This window comes from Periplaneta americana, chromosome 2, assembly GCF_040183065.1.
Source record: "Periplaneta americana isolate PAMFEO1 chromosome 2, P.americana_PAMFEO1_priV1, whole genome shotgun sequence".
Lineage (NCBI taxonomy): Eukaryota > Metazoa > Arthropoda > Insecta > Blattodea > Blattidae > Periplaneta > Periplaneta americana.
The window spans coordinates 23,652,330-23,669,590 of NC_091118.1; the positions used below are offsets into that span (position 1 = coordinate 23,652,330).

The 17,261-nt window shown below is 40.5% G+C and overlaps 1 long non-coding RNA gene across 2 annotated transcripts; it reads left to right on the forward strand.

The window, feature by feature from the left end:
* The first annotated feature begins 1,388 nt into the window (after window positions 1-1,388).
* On the forward strand, window positions 1,389-17,044 carry LOC138716257 (uncharacterized). 2 transcript variants are annotated; one of them, XR_011336616.1, is made up of 7 exons: window positions 1,389-1,424; window positions 3,166-3,281; window positions 3,597-3,708; window positions 4,038-4,157; window positions 4,589-4,689; window positions 9,651-9,764; window positions 16,917-17,044. It is a non-coding gene; the product is annotated as an uncharacterized lncRNA (long non-coding RNA). The 2 variants fall into 2 exon arrangements; XR_011336615.1 differs by having other exon boundaries at window positions 1,407-1,438.
* The last annotated feature ends 217 nt before the right edge of the window (window positions 17,045-17,261 follow it).

Here is a 17,261-nt window from a genome sequence, read left to right on the forward strand (position 1 = left end):
CGAAAACAAGAACTTAATATATTAAATTTCTGGTCTGGTCTTAATAAGGGTGAGGAGACTAGATTCCTTAGTTTGTCTTTTAGCTGATTCTTTATATTAGCAGTGTCAATTACAATTTCATCATTAAATGTGATTTCCCTGACATTTTATTTTTCTTCTTTGGAAATCGATTCCATTTTTATGCTGAGATCAATGATAACTTGAGAAATTTTTACCTTTAATTATATTAAAACCAATTTTAGTTTTTTCATTAAGTCAGTTTCATTGAATTTTGTTTGAGCTATTGCTAAAAGAGTCAAATCAGTATTAATGTCTTTAGCTACTAATACTGTATCATCTGCGAATACAAGAATGTTGATATTGGGTAAATAAAATGAGGTTGTAAGTTGTAACCATATTTTTCTGCAATGGTACTATATGTCATTTAGAATATGCTCAGTGGTTAAGTTATATAGAATAGGCTACAATGATGCAACTTGCATCACAAGAGGTTTATTTAAAGGGTTTGTATGCTGATTATTAGTTTAAATATGTATTCTGTTATTTCGCTGTAAATTTATTATAACATCTTGTAATTTAGGCTTGGACAGTATGGTCTATTTTTAGGTGATCTGAACCAACATTACCATATGCTATACTGTCAAGAAAGATTATTGAAACAATCCTTTTTTTTCTTTTTAGCACGTTTTAAAATCCCATCTGGATTTGACACCCAGGATTTTCTCTAAATGCTTTTTGATTGTAATATATTTATAGGGTTGTATATTGTCTAGAACTTTGAGAGAGGAACAGAGATTAAGGATGTTTGAAAATAAGGTTCTTAGAAAATATTTGGGGCTAAGAGGGATGAAGTTACAGGAGAATGGAGAAAGTTACCCAATTCAGAACTGCTCGCATTATATTCTTCACCTGACATAATTAGGAACATTAAATTCAGACGTTTGAGCTGGGCAGGACATGTAGCACGTATGGGAGAATCCAGAAATGCATATATAGCGTGTTAGTTGGGAGGCCGGAGGGAATAAGACCTAGAGAGACGTAGATGGGAGGATAATATAAAAATGGATTTGAGGGAGGTGGGGTATGATGGTAGGGACTGGATTGATCTTGCTTAGGATAGGGACAGATGGCGGCCTTATGTGAGGGCGGCAATGAACCTCTGGCTTTCTTAAAAGCCATAAGTAAGTAAGTAAGTAAGTAAATATTGTCTAGAAACCCTCTATGATTGTCGTGTACTGTTGTGTATTGTCTGAGCCTTCATTTAAACATCCGCTCTACGGCTCTACCAATCTACGGAGGGATTATTTAGGTAATTGTTTTGGAAATATAGAGTTTTTTCATTGTATCAAAGGGATTTTCCATTCCGTGAGCCTGGCGACACTGCATGCAAATCGTTCGAACATCCTTTTCTTCTTCGACATGACGTGAGTTCGGTTGGGTTTGTATAATTTTGTCTGTAATTTTCATATTATGCTTACAATTTGTAATATTTTTCAATGATATGAAGTAATATGGTAATCGTTTCATTATAGTTTTCATAAGGTGACCGGATTTTTAAAACAACGAGAAATTATTTTGTATTTTCCTGTGCGAAAAGGAAAGGACGTAATGGGATGGCAGGACGTAGGATACGCATTTTGAAATAAATTTTCGTAATGAATAGGCTGCTTATGTTTAGAAATAAATAAGTAAATACTCCGTAAACAAATAATATGGTGATATGCACTGCTCTGGGGAAAACTTCAGTATTAGTCCTTTATATTGCACAGCATTTTTCGGAAGTTGCAACAGGTGTGATTAAAATTCATATTAATATATTAGTCAACATAGCTTTTGGAGTTTGTACTGAAATAGCATTCGGCCAATCTTCGATATCGCCTCACACCACAAATGGGACTGACCGATTTAGATTTTTTTTATGGGTTAAATGAGGGGATAGTTAATATTTAGCCGACGTATATGGCAAGGTTAGTGGGTTAGTTGGGATTATGTAAGTGATATGAGGCCGAGGAATTGTGTAGTGTGGGGAGATACCAAAGTTTCACTGATTCTAAGGGACGACGTATTCTTTGACTTAATTATGACATAGAAGACCATGAAAGATGTCGAGCAATGATATAGAAGATCATGAAAGATATCGAGCACAGGGGTTTTCCATAACATGCGACACTGAAGGTTTTTTTTTTTTTTTTTATACGAAAACTGGGAAAAAGGCTACCGGTAATTTTCTGATGGAATGTGAAGAATTCGTATAGGACGTCAGTTGACTTGAAAACATATTAGAAAATAGGTACAAATTGGAAAGCGTTTATCGGTGCAGATAACCTAAAACTTGAAATAAAAAGGTAGAACACTTCAAAATATAACGCGAAACGCACATTTCATTTCACTTAGTGTACCAAAGCATGCAAAAAGCCTAAACTAAATACAGATTCGTATATGCAAGGTATATCAAAAACCTAAACTAATCTAACCTGTCACAGATTCGTATATACAAGGCTTCGAAAAGCCTAAACTAAGAAACTAAGCTAATCTAACCTAATCTGTCACAGATTCCCGCACCGGAGAACTTAGAAAAATTAAAGTTGGAAGTTTGAGCATCACATGCTATAGAAAAGCCGAGCATAGATTAATATTCATCAATCAGTATGGGCCGTATTCGTAGACATTCTTAGCGCTGGCTTCCGGTAGATAATCAGCGAACTAACGTTTTTCATATTCCTAAACCACTGTTAGCGATATGATATATGAATCCTGTACAAGTAACCAGTCGATAGCGGGGCTAGTTTAGCATGCTCGTAGTGCGGGCTAGCTAACTGTCTATGAATAGCACCCTATAAGACTGCAGAATAGGACAAGTGCTATTGACAAGGCTCTAGGATGTGTGGAGAACAGAAGGTGTTAAGTGGGTTTTCATGGGGCCTTGCTGTTACCTCATTTTTGTTTTAGATTTTTTTTTAACATGCCCTTTAATTGTACGATTCACGACAAACTTTGTCCAGTAGAAGTAGAGTTTATAAGTGTTCAGGATGCTTTGTGTTATGACAGAAGTCTCGTAATAGCTGTAAAGGTTCTAGCAGGGGAGAGATGTGAGTGCTAAATGAGTTGCTTTATAAATATAAAGAAATAACTGAAATAATAATATTTTTATATTATATTTCACAGGGTTTTTTGCCGGGAGCTGCAGTTCTCCTGTGACATCCTGGCAAATCTTCATTTCATCTCATCGCAGATGTAGCATAGACCACCCTCCTATGGCACAACCTGGACAATGACTCTCGGTAAATTGATCTATATCATTGGTTTTATATGAGTGAATGACGAATAGTCGAGCATTAGTTAAAAAAGAAAAAGAAAATTATTTCATTTGCGCTAAATTTCCATGAGTTTTTTCGAATGTACTTTTTTTTTTTTTAAGGAAAAATGTAATATAATATTCATGATCCTTGAATAAATTCACTTTGGAGACGAGAGTTAGTGGATATGAACAAAATCTGACCAATAGTGCAGAAGTATTTATGTGAGTGCGAAATGGGTTGCTTTATAAATGTAAAGAAATAACTGAAATAATCATATTTTTACATTATATTTCACAGGGTTTTCGCCGGGAGCTGCAGTTCTCCTGTGACATCCTGACAAATCATCTCGTCTCATCGCAGATGTAGCTTAGACCAGCCTCCTATGGCACAACCTGGACAATGACTCTCGGTAAATTGATCTATATAATTGGTTTGATATGGGTGAATGACGAATAGTCAAGTACCTACCTGTTATTAGTTAAAAAAGAAAAAGAAAATTATTTCATTTGCGCTAAATTGCCATGAGTTTTTTCGAATGTTACTTTTTTTTTTTTTGAAGGAAAAAATGTAATATAATATTCATGATCCTTGAATAAATTGACTTTGGAGACGAGAGTTAGTGGATTTGAACAAAATCTGACCAATAGTGCAGAAGTATTTATGTGAGCGCGAAATGGGTTGCTTTATAAATGTAAAGAAATAACTGAAATAATCATATTTTTACATTATATTTCACAGAGTTTTCGCCGGGAGCTGCAGTTCTCCTGTGACATCCTGACAAATCTCCATCTCATCTCATCTCATCGCAGATGTAGCGTAGACCAGCCTCCTATGGCACAACCTGGACAATGACTCTCGGTAAATTTATCTATATAATTGGTTTTATATGGGTGAATGACGAATAGTCGAGTACCTACCTGTTATTAGTTAAAAACAATTAAAAAGAAAATGATTTCATGTGCGCTAAATTGCCATGAGTGTTTTTTCGAATATACATTTTTTTTTGTGTGAAGGATCCTTGAATAAGTTGACTTTGGAGGCGAGAGTTAGTGGATATGAACAAAATCTGACCAATAGTGCAGAAATATTTGTTATAGACATACAACATGATCTAAATCACTTCCTGGTACAATGATTTATTGAAAATGTGTGGTCCCTTGGAAATAGCGAAATTAATTTTTTCCAGCATCACAATGCTTTAGCTTTAAAACTTCATGTATTGAGGAAGTAAAAATAGGAATTCTAACACCTAACATTGAGCTTATATTCTGCCGGTATTTCTGTCACAGATTGTTTCTCCATGGGCCGGAGAGGACTACAGATTTTCCTGAAACTGAGCAGGGCTGTATGAAGAGGTGAATGACTTCGACAAGATCATTGTGAGCTTAAGGTTTGTATATATTAGAATGTAACATACTTGAATAGAATAGATAAAATTATAAAGCTTAGGGAAAACGGGACTTTGGCCAACCAAGTCAAGATGGTTAGATGAGGAACACTGGCATTGCTGAGGTTCCCAGGAGTGGATATTAAGATTCCTAAACATATGTACAAGATGCAGTATTTAATCAGAGTATAACAGAGTTGTTTAGAATAGATAGATCTGCCAATCCGGTGTTAGCTTGAGCTTGAGGTTTGATTCCCGCTTGGACTGATTATGTGTTGGCAAATGTCAGGTAATTTATGGCAAATTCTCGGCCTCATCTCACTATTACCAATCCCATCGACGCTAAATAACCTCGTACGGTCTTACTAATAAAAACTCTATATACAGACGTTTAACTGTCTTATACTTATACAATGAGTAGCTCGTTTATAAGTTGTGTGTAAATTCCTTACTAATAATCACTACATACGTCGTGTATAACAGTATAACTGTTACACAGCTACGTCATAGTTTTGTCATTACTTCATTATGAAAGGTAATAGAATATCTGAAATTCTCTATTGCATCCGGTAGAGCGCTCTAGTGTGCCGTGTTAAGAATCGATAGTACAACTGGCTCTGATCAATTACCACACTACATTTTGGTCAAAGACTACAAGCTACAGCAATAATATTCTACTTATTATGAGCTCTTTGGTGTGTTCTTCTGTGGTTACAAGGCATCCATCATCATAAAATGACAGTCGATACGAACAGCTGTTAGTGGGGTGACCATTTTTCTCTATATACAACGCTTAAACAAGGGGTTTCGTATATATAACTACTGCAAAGCAATTCCCATTGTATAGTTACAGGCTGTTTATACATCCATCGCTTGTGCATGGTTTATTAGTAACATTTCCTGTCTCAACACTGCATAAGTCTCGTATAAAAACTATACACAGTTTATTAGTAAGACCAGTAGTTGATACAGCGTCGTTAAATAACCAAGTAAAAAAATAGATTCGGTAGATTTTGTTAAGCAGGTTAGAAGAATTTCACCTAGATAGGTTGGAGTCATTTTAAAATTGTAAAACTTAGCAAAATCAATGAGCTAAAAGAATTGCTTAATGAAGTGAAAATTTTTTGATTTAAGGTTTTCCTGAAAATCTTTATTGTGGCTGGCCTTCTATGCCCAAGGTTGCGGGTTCGATTCCGGGCCAGGGCGATGGCATTTAAGTGTGCTTAAATGCGACAGGCTCGTGTCAGTAGATTTACTGGCACGTAAAAGAACTCCTGCGGGACAAAATTCCGGCACATCTGGCGACGCTGATATAACCTCTGCAGTTGCGAGCGTCGTTAAATAAAACATTTTTTTTTTCTTTATTACGGTACTATAACCAGGCCATCAGCATATGCAATGATTTGAATGGTATTGTATTTTTTCCACCCAAACCAGTTTGTGTTATGAATTTAGAGTGAGATTAAATAGTAGTGGGACCAATCCGTCAGCCTGCTTTAACCCTTGGCCAATAATAAAGATGTCAGTTATCTCATTTTGTATTTTAACAATATTAACAGTTTCCTTCATTGTTAGGTTCATTGGTCTAAATTTAGATGGAATGCTATATATTAGTAAGGCAGCCCCAGTGTCTTTTGTAAAATACAATCGTAAACTTGCTTGCAATTAATGGTAATTAGGTTAAATTCCCGGCACTCCATTATTTATGTTAGTGTGAACAAATTATCTGTTGTAGATCTTCCTGATTGAAACCCCGCCTGATATTCTCCTATCATCTTTTCAGAGTATAGATCTGATCTTCTCTTTGAAATTCTAGTCACTGTTGTGTATGAAGTAAAGAGCAGGAAATAAGTGTATTTGCTACGTGACAGTTTAGTAGTTGAGGCATATTATGCTTATTTTCCTGTCTTCTCACTGTGTCACACAAAAGTCACTTGTCAAATGACCAAAACAAAACTATTATTTTGAAATGACAAATGTAGGACCATGAGAAAGACAAAAACAATGACCACAGTAAGGATCACAACATGGACTACGACAGGCAACACATCAAGGATCATGGACCATGACATGGACCACAATAAGGATGACAAGGACCACAACAATGACAAAGAAAACAAAGGCCATGACATACAAGGACAAAAAGAAGGGCCACGAAATGGATCATGATAAGCATCATTACAAGGACAACAGGTACCATGATAAGGACTGATAAAGACAAATACCACGACAAGGACTACAGTAAGAATCATGACATGAACCATGACAATTTTTATTTTTTATTTTAGTAGGTTATTTTACGACGCTTTATCAACAACTTAGGTTATTTAGCATCTGAATGAGATGACGGTGATAATGCCGGTGAAATGAGTCCAGGGTCCAACACCGAAAGTTACCCAGCATTTGCTCATATTGGGTTGAGGGAAAACCCCAGAAAAAACCTCAACCAGGTAACTTGCCCCGACTGGGAATCGAACCCGGGCCACCTGGGTTCGCGGCACTTAGGTTATTTAGCATCTGAATGAGATGACGGTGATAATGCCGGTGAAATGAGTCCGGGGTCCAACACCGAAAGTTACCCAGCATTTGGTCATATTGGGTTGAGGGAAAACCCCGGAAAAAACCTCAACCAGGTAACTTGCCCTGACCGGGAATCAAACCCAGGCCACCTGGGTTCGCGGCACTTAGGTTATTTAGCGTCTGAATGAGATGAAGGTGATAATGCCGGTGAAATGAGTCCGGGGTCCAACACCGAAAGTTACCCAGCATTTGCTCATATTGGGTTGAGGGAAAACCCTGGAAAAAACCTCAACCAGGTAACTTGCCCTGACCGGGAATCAAACCCAGGCCACCTGGGTTCGTGGCTAGACGTGCTAACCATTACTCCACAGGTGTGGACGAACCATGACAATCACCATGACAAAGATCACAATAAGGATTATGACATGGCTCATGATGAGGATCACAAGGACCACGACCATGACAAGGATAGTGACATGAACTATTGCAAGAACCAAGCACATGACAAGGATCACAATAAGGACTATGACGTGGATCATGATATGGAACATAGGACCACGATCATGATGAGGTCAATGACAAAAGTACCAAGGGCCATGACAGACAATAAGGACAACGACATGGACCATGATAAGGACCACCAAAGCACCAAGACCAAGATAAGGACCATGGTAAGACAAGTAACATGAGAAGGGCTATGGCAAGGATCACAATAAGGCTATGACATGGATCATGATAAGGACAATGACAAAGGCAACAAGGGCCATGACAGACAATAAGGACAATGACATGGACCACGGTAAGCACCATGATGAGGACCACCAAAGGATCACGACCATGATAAGATAACAAGTACCACGATAAGAGCCATGACACAGATGACAAAGATAAAGACTAGGATGACAGTGATCACAATAAAGCTGTGGTTTGTTTATGGTGATCATCGCTGGCATTTGTCACCTGGAGTTGCTAGCAGTTAAAATGAATGCACACGGTTTCTTTACAGCGATGATCGCCAACGTAGATCGTTGGAGGTTGCTTCTGAAGCAAATTCAGGATGCACATCGCCGCATACATGTTCAATAATCGATATTTAGAGAAGGCCATGTAGAAATATTGAATCGAGTTACGGCAGCAAAACAAATGAGAATTGACAGCGATGTATGCTGATAAAGAAACCACTTCCTGACGATCGCCAGCATTTATAATCGCCGGTGATGTGCGTCCGGTGATGATCGCCGTAAAGAAACTGTAGCTTAAGGAACACAACATGGACTACGACAAGAACCATGATATAGATCATGACAAGGAAAAAGGCAACTATACAGACCATAACAGAGACAAATATCATAAGGACAATGATAGAAATAGGTAGCATGATAAAAATAACGAAGACCATGATAAGGACAAAGACAAGGATGACATCCTGAAAACCACTTTTCTCTATATCAGGATTGCTGGAAATGTGTACTTTGTGAATATCTCTAAATGGACGTTTTGCAGAATCACAATACTTTGTACTGCAGATATTGGGGAAGTACAGGGTTGGATAGTTGACACCAGCCTGTCTCATCTCATTTGATTTGAAACTAACTTTTTTCAAAGACATGGAAAAAAATGAATGAATAAATAAATATGTCCTGTACTAACCATAATAGACGTTGAAAGTGCCCTCCACCAACTTCTGGACACTTCTGTGCATGTCTTAACAGATTAATATACATGCATCCCAGTTCCTCACAGGTAATAGTGCGGATGTTATCCTTCAGTTCATCGATAGCGTAGGGATTCTTCTTGTACACTTCCCCTTCAAGTATACTCATAAATAAAAGTCACATGTCAACAATTCTGGTGACCGCTGTGGCCACAAGCGTTCGCTCACAGTCCACTCTTCAGTGAATGTCTGATGAATACGCGTACAGTAAGTGACCTCTCAGATGTGTGAGATGTTGCTCCATCTTGTTGAAAAAAGCAGTAATTACGCTCCTCTTCTGTTGGGGATAAAATTCATCCAAGAAGGTCAAGTATAAACCTGTGTTGACTGTGGTGTCAAAGAATATTGGATCGGTAATGAGTTTTGCAGTCATAGCGATCTTTTGGTTGTGTAGGGGTTGCTCATACACTAGGTTAGGATTTTCTGTCACCCAATACCTGCTGTTACATATCCCAATAGATGAAACAAAGCCTTATCAGTCATGATAAACAGGTCCAAACGACCATATTCAACAACCAGCGGCAGAAATTTACATGTTTATCCTTATCGGGCTCCTTCAGTTGTTGCACAGCTGTCACTATGTACGGTTTGAATTTCAAAGGTTAGCCAACATAATTTCAAATCAAGTGAGATTGGCTGGTGTTTTCTCCACAACTCTGTAGAAACAGGAGTTCTATAGATAATTATGTTTCACCTAACATTGAACTGGCATTCTTTTCAACTTTTTCAGATCGTTTCTCTGCGGGACAGTGGAGGATCACAGCTTTTCCTGAGATCGACGAGCAGGACTGTTACGAAGAAGTGAAGGATTTCAGTGGGGATCTTATCTGCTTTGGAACGAATTGTAATGTATTGGAATGCACACTATATATTTAAAAAGATATGTAGATCGATAGAGATATGTAGGAGGTATAAACAGAATAAACAAATGTGTGTTCAGAATAGATTGAATATGGAGATTAGATAAATTGAATCCAATAGTTCGGTTTTCCATTCTGTGGGATTATAAAATTGTATACAATAATGGCCAGTTTCATCAACATCTGATACAAAGATGCCTTAACAGTTACTAACAATTTATTAATGATTTAACAGTTTGTTAAATATTTTGCGTTTTCCAAATGTTTTCATGACGAGGACCATGACCATGATAAGCACCATGACAAGCGTCCTGACAAGACCACAATCATGATAAGCACCACGACAAGCGTCCTGACAAGACCACAATCATGATAAACACCACGACAAGTGTCCTGACAAGACCTCAATCATGATAAGCACCACGACAAGCATCCTGACAAGACCACAATCATGATAAGCACCACGACAAGCGTCCTGACAAGACCACAATCATGATAAGCACCACGACAAGCGTCCTGACAAGACCTCAATCATGATAAGCACCACGACAAATGTCCTGACAAGACCTCAATCATGATAAGCACCATGACAAGCGTCCTGACAAGACCTCAATCATGATAAGCATCACGACAAGCGTCCTGACAAGACCTCAATCATGATAAGCACCATGACAAGCGTCCTGACAAGACCTCAATCATGATAAGCATCACGACAAGCGTCCTGACAAGACCACAATCATGATAAGCATCACAAGCATCCTGACAAGACCACAATCATGATAAGCATCACGACAAGCGTCCTGACAAGACCACAATCATGATAAGCACCACGACAAGCGTCCTGACAAGACCACAATCATAAGCACCATGACAAGCATCCTGACAAGACCACAATCATGATAGCACCACGACAAGCGTCCTGACAAGACCTCAATCATTATAAGCACCATGACAAGACCACAATCATGATAAGCATCACGACAAGCGTCCTGACAAGACCTCAATCATGATAAGCACCATGACAAGCGTCCTGACAAGACCTCAATCATGATAAGCACCATGACAAGCGTCCTGACAAGACCACAATCATGATTAGTATCACGACAAGCGTCCTGACAAGACCACAATCATGATAAGCATCACGACAAGCGTCCTGACAAGACCACAATCATGATAAGCATCACGACAAGCGTCCTGACAAGATCACAATCATGATAAGCATCACAAGCGTCCTGACAAGACCACAATCATGATAAGCATCACGACAAGCGCCCTGACAAGACCACAATCATGATAAACACCACGACAAGCGTCCTGACAAGACCACAGTCATGATAAGCATCACAAGCATCCTGACAAGACCACAATCATGATAAGCATCACGACAAGCGTCCTGACAAGACCACAATCATGATAAGCACCACGACAAGCGTCCTAACAAGACCACAATCATAAGCACCATGACAAGCATCCTGACAAGACCACAATCATGATGGCACCACGACAAGCGTCCTGACAGGACCTCAATCATTATAAGCACCATGACAAGACCACAATCATGATAAGCATCACGACAAGCGTCCTGACAAGACCACAATCATGATGAGCATCACGACAAGCATCCTGACAAGACCTCAATCATGATAAGCACCATGACAAGCGTCCTGACAAGACCTCAATCATGATAAGCACCATGACAAGCGTCCTGACAAGACCACAATCATGATAAGCATCATGACAAGCGTCCTGACAAGACCACAATCATGATAAGCATCACGACAAGCGTCCTGACAAGACCACAATCATGATAAGCATCACAAGCGTCCTGACAAGACCACAATCATGATAAGCATCACGACAAGCGTCCTGACAAGACCACAATCATGATAAACACCACGACAAGCGTCCTGACAAGACCACAATCATAAGCATCACAAGCGTCCTGACAAGACCACAATCATGATAAGCATCACGACAAGCGTCCTGACAAGACCACAATCACGATAAGCATCACAACAAGCATCCTGACAAGACCACAATCATGATAAGCACCACGACAAGCATCCTGACAAGACCACAATCATGATAAGCACCACGGCAAGCGTCCTGACAAGACCACAATCATGATAAGCACCATGACAAGCATCCTGACAAGACCACAATCATGATAAGCACCATGACAAGCATCCTGACAAGACCACAATCATGATAAGCACCACGACAAGCGTCCTGACAAGACCACAATCATGATAAGCACCATGACAAGTGTGCTGACAAGACCACAATCATGATAAGCACCATGACAAGCGTCCTGACAAGACCACAGTCATGATAAGCACCATGACAAGCATGCTGACAAGACCACAATCATGATAAGTGCCACGACAAGCGTCCTGACAAGACCACAATCATGATAAGCACCACGACAAGTGTCCTGACAAGACCACAATCATGATAAGCACCGTGACAAGCATCCTGACAAGACCACAATCATGATAAGCGCCATGACAAGTGTCCTGACAAGACCACAATCATGATAAGCATCACGACAAGCATCCTGACAAGACCACAATCATGATAAGTGCTACAAGCGTCCTGACAAGACCACAATCATGATAGCATTACGACAAGCGTCCTGACAAGACCACAATCATGATAAGCATCACGACAAGCGTCCTGACAAGACCACAATCATGATAAGCATCACGACAAGCGTCCTGACAAGACCACAGTTATGATAAGCACCACGACAACGTCCTGACAAGACCTCAATCATGATAAGCACCACGAAAAGCGTCCTGACAAGACCATAGTCATGACTGACAAGACCAGAATCATGATAAGGACCACAACAAGCGTCCTGACAAGACCTCAATCATGATAAGCACCACGACAAGCGTCCTGACAAGACCTCAATCATGATAATCATCACGACAAGGGTCCTGACAAGACCTCAATCATGATAAGCACCACGACAAGCGTCCTGACAAGACCTCAATCATGATAAGCACCACGACAAGCGTCCTGACAAGACCTCAATCATGATAAGCACCACGAAAAGCGTCTGACAAGACCACAATCATGCCTGACAAGACCACAATCATGATAGGCATCACGACAAGCATCCTGAGAAGACCACAATCATGATAAGCATCACGATAAGCGTCCTGACAAGACCACAATCATGATAAGCACCACGTCAAGTGTCCTGACCAGACCTCAATCATGATAATTACTACGACAAGCTTCCTGACAAGACCACAATCATGATAAGCATAACGACAAGCGTCCTGACATGACCACAATCATGATGAGCACCACGACAAGTGTCCTGACAAGACCACAATCATGATAAGCACCACAACAAGTGTCATGACATGACCACAATCATGATGAGCACCACGACAAGCGTCCTGACAAGACCTCAATCATGATAAGCACCACGACAAGCGTCCTGACAAGACCACGATCATGACAAGCACCACGACAGGCGTCCTGACAAGACCACAATCATGACAAGACCACAATCATGATAAGCACCACGGCAAGCGTCCTGACAAGACCACAATCATGATAAGCACCATGACAAGCATCCTGACAAGACCACAATCATGATAAGCACCATGACAAGCATCCTGACAAGACCACAATCATGATAAGCACCATGACAAGCATCCTGACAAGACCACAATCATGATAAGCACCACGACAAGCGTCCTGACAAGACCACAATCATGATAAGCACCATGACAAGTGTGCTGACAAGACCACAATCATGATAAGCACCATGACAAGCGTCCTGACAAGACCACAGTCATGATAAGCACCATGACAAGCATGCTGACAAGACCACAATCATGATAAGTGCCACGACAAGCGTCCTGACAAGACCACAATCATGATAAGCACCACGACAAGTGTCCTGACAAGACCACAATCATGATAAGCACCGTGACAAGCATCCTGACAAGACCACAATCATGATAAGCGCCATGACAAGTGTCCTGACAAGACCACAATCATGATAAGTGCTACAAGCGTCCTGACAAGACCACAATCATGATAGCATTACGACAAGCGTCCTGACAAGACCACAATCATGATAAGCATCACGACAAGCGTCCTGACAAGACCACAATCATGATAAGCATCACGACAAGCGTCCTGACAAGACCACAGTTATGATAAGCACCACGACAACGTCCTGACAAGACCTCAATCATGATAAGCACCACGAAAAGCGTCCTGACAAGACCATAGTCATGACTGACAAGACCAGAATCATGATAAGGACCACAACAAGCGTCCTGACAAGACCTCAATCATGATAAGCACCACGACAAGCGTCCTGACAAGACCTCAATCATGATAATCATCACGACAAGGGTCCTGACAAGACCTCAATCATGATAAGCACCACGACAAGCGTCCTGACAAGACCTCAATCATGATAAGCACCACGACAAGCGTCCTGACAAGACCTCAATCATGATAAGCACCACGAAAAGCGTCTGACAAGACCACAATCATGCCTGACAAGACCACAATCATGATAGGCATCACGACAAGCATCCTGAGAAGACCACAATCATGATAAGCATCACGATAAGCGTCCTGACAAGACCACAATCATGATAAGCACCACGTCAAGTGTCCTGACCAGACCTCAATCATGATAATTACTACGACAAGCTTCCTGACAAGACCACAATCATGATAAGCATAACGACAAGCGTCCTGACATGACCACAATCATGATGAGCACCACGACAAGTGTCCTGACAAGACCACAATCATGATAAGCACCACAACAAGTGTCATGACATGACCACAATCATGATGAGCACCACGACAAGCGTCCTGACAAGACCTCAATCATGATAAGCACCACGACAAGCGTCCTGACAAGACCACGATCATGACAAGCACCACGACAGGCGTCCTGACAAGACCACAATCATGACAAGACCACAATCATGATAAGCACCACGACAAGCGTCCTGACAAGACCACAATCATGATAAGCACCACGACAAGCGTCCTGACAAGACCACAATCATGATAAGCACCACGACAGGCGTCGTGACAAGACCACAATTATGATAAGCACCACGACAAGCGTCCTGACAATACCACAATCATGATAAGCACCACGACAGGCGTCCTGACAAGAACACAATCATGATAAGCACCACGACAAGCGTCCTGACAAGACCACAAGCATGATAAGCACTACGACAGGCGTCCTGACAAGACCACAATCATGATAAGCACCACGACAAGCGTCCTGACAAGACCACAATCATGATAAGCACCACGACAGGCATCCTGACAAGACCACAATCATGATAAGCACCACGACAAGCGTCCTGACAAGACCACAATCATGATAAGCACCACGACAAGCATCCTGACAAGACCACAATCATGATAAGCACCACGACAGGTGTCCTGACAAGACCACAATCATGATAAGCACCACGACAGGCGTCCTGACAAGACCACAATCATGATAAGCACCACGACAGGCGTCCTGACAAGACCACAATCATGATAAGCACCATGACAAGCGTCCTGACAAGACCACAATCATGATAAGCACCACGACAGGCATCCTGACAAGACCACAATCATGATAAGCACCACGACAGGCGTCCTGACAAGACCACAATCATGATAAGCACCACGACAAGTGTCCTGACAAGACCACAATCATGATAAGCACCACGACAAACGTCCTGACAAGACCACAATCATGATAAGCACCACGACAGGCATCCTGACAAGACCACAATCATGATAAGCACCACGACAGGCATCCTGACAAGACCACAATCATGATAAGCACAACTACAGGTGTCCTGACAAGACCACAATCATGATAAGCACCATGACAGGCGTCCTGACAAGACCACAATCATTATAAGCACCACGACAAGCGTCCTGACAAGACCACAATCATGATAAGCACCACGACAAGTGTCCTGACAAGATCTCAATCATGATAAGCACCACGACAAGTGTCCTGACAAGACCACAATCATGATAAGCACCACGACAAGCGTCCTGACAAGACCTGAATCATGATAAGCACCATGACAAGCGTCCTGACAAGACCACAATCACGACAAGTGTCCTGACAAGACCTCAATCATGACAAGCATCCTGACAAGACCTCAATCACGACAAGCTTCCTGACAAGACCTCAATCATGATAAGCACCACGACAAGTGTCCTGACAAGACCTCAATCACGACAAGCATCCTGACAAGACCTCAATCATGATAAGCACCACGACAAGCATCCTGACAAGACCTCAATCACGACAAGCATCCTGACAAGACCTCAATCATGATAAGCACCACGACAAGCGTCCTGACAAGATCTCAATCACGACAAGACCTCGATCATGATAAGCACCATGACAAGTGTCCTGACAAGACCTCAATCATGACAAGTGTCCTGACAAGACCTCAAGCACCACAAGACCACAATCATGATGAGGACCATGACTGCAATAAGAATTGTGGTGAAAACTAAAATGACTGATTTTCATCAAGATAGCGATCATGACCATGATAAGTGACATGTCAAGGGTCATAACTCTTAATCATAGCAGCTTTTCCATAGATTCATAATGTAAATGTCTGGAATTACTCAAAATGGTTTTAGTGTAATTAATCCCTGATCATGTTAGATGTTCTTGGTGTCTCACTACTTGTCTGTTGGCAGTGGGGTCCATAGATTTATATTTTTCATTGAAATTATTGTAGGCAGCCTCTTTTTGTTTGCCATTTCATTTGAGATGTTCATTTTTTATAGTTTTGAATGAATCCCTTTTGGTTTTCATTAGACATGTTGCTAAAATCTGCAACTTGCAATGCTATACTAAATGAATGACTCGCATGTTATGATAAAAACTGCAAACCAAAATATTTGCAGTTTACCTACATTAGGGATAAATGTGTGCAGATAAATTATTATGATATATTGTTATGTGTGTAGTGATCATTCAGTAACAGTGTATAAAGCTATGTGAAGCCTGCAATATAATTTATCAACAATGTTAAATTTTATATTGCAGGAATACTTTCTATTGTAGGGAATAGCCTTTTTAATATTGAATTCTGTTTCAGGAATACAAGATTGTGAATGGTGTAATTCTTAAAGCAAGCAAAAATGAATTATGTGCATGTATAACTTTGTAAAATGGAGATTGTAATATGAATTGTGATGCTTAATTAAAAATTTTCAGGAAAGATTATATGTATTTTATGTTCTTTGTGCCTCCTATAACTGCCACCTTTCCTAGGGGAATCCCTTTTCATTTGAAAAATTTTCCCGCCAAAAAAGATAGAATATATACGCTTTATAGGCCTTTTATAGTGCTTGTGAGGACAAGTGGAGAGCAAATGAAGCCATTTATTTTCTAAGTGCTGCTTATATAGGCTACAGTAGAGGACTCTGGTGGAGAAACCATG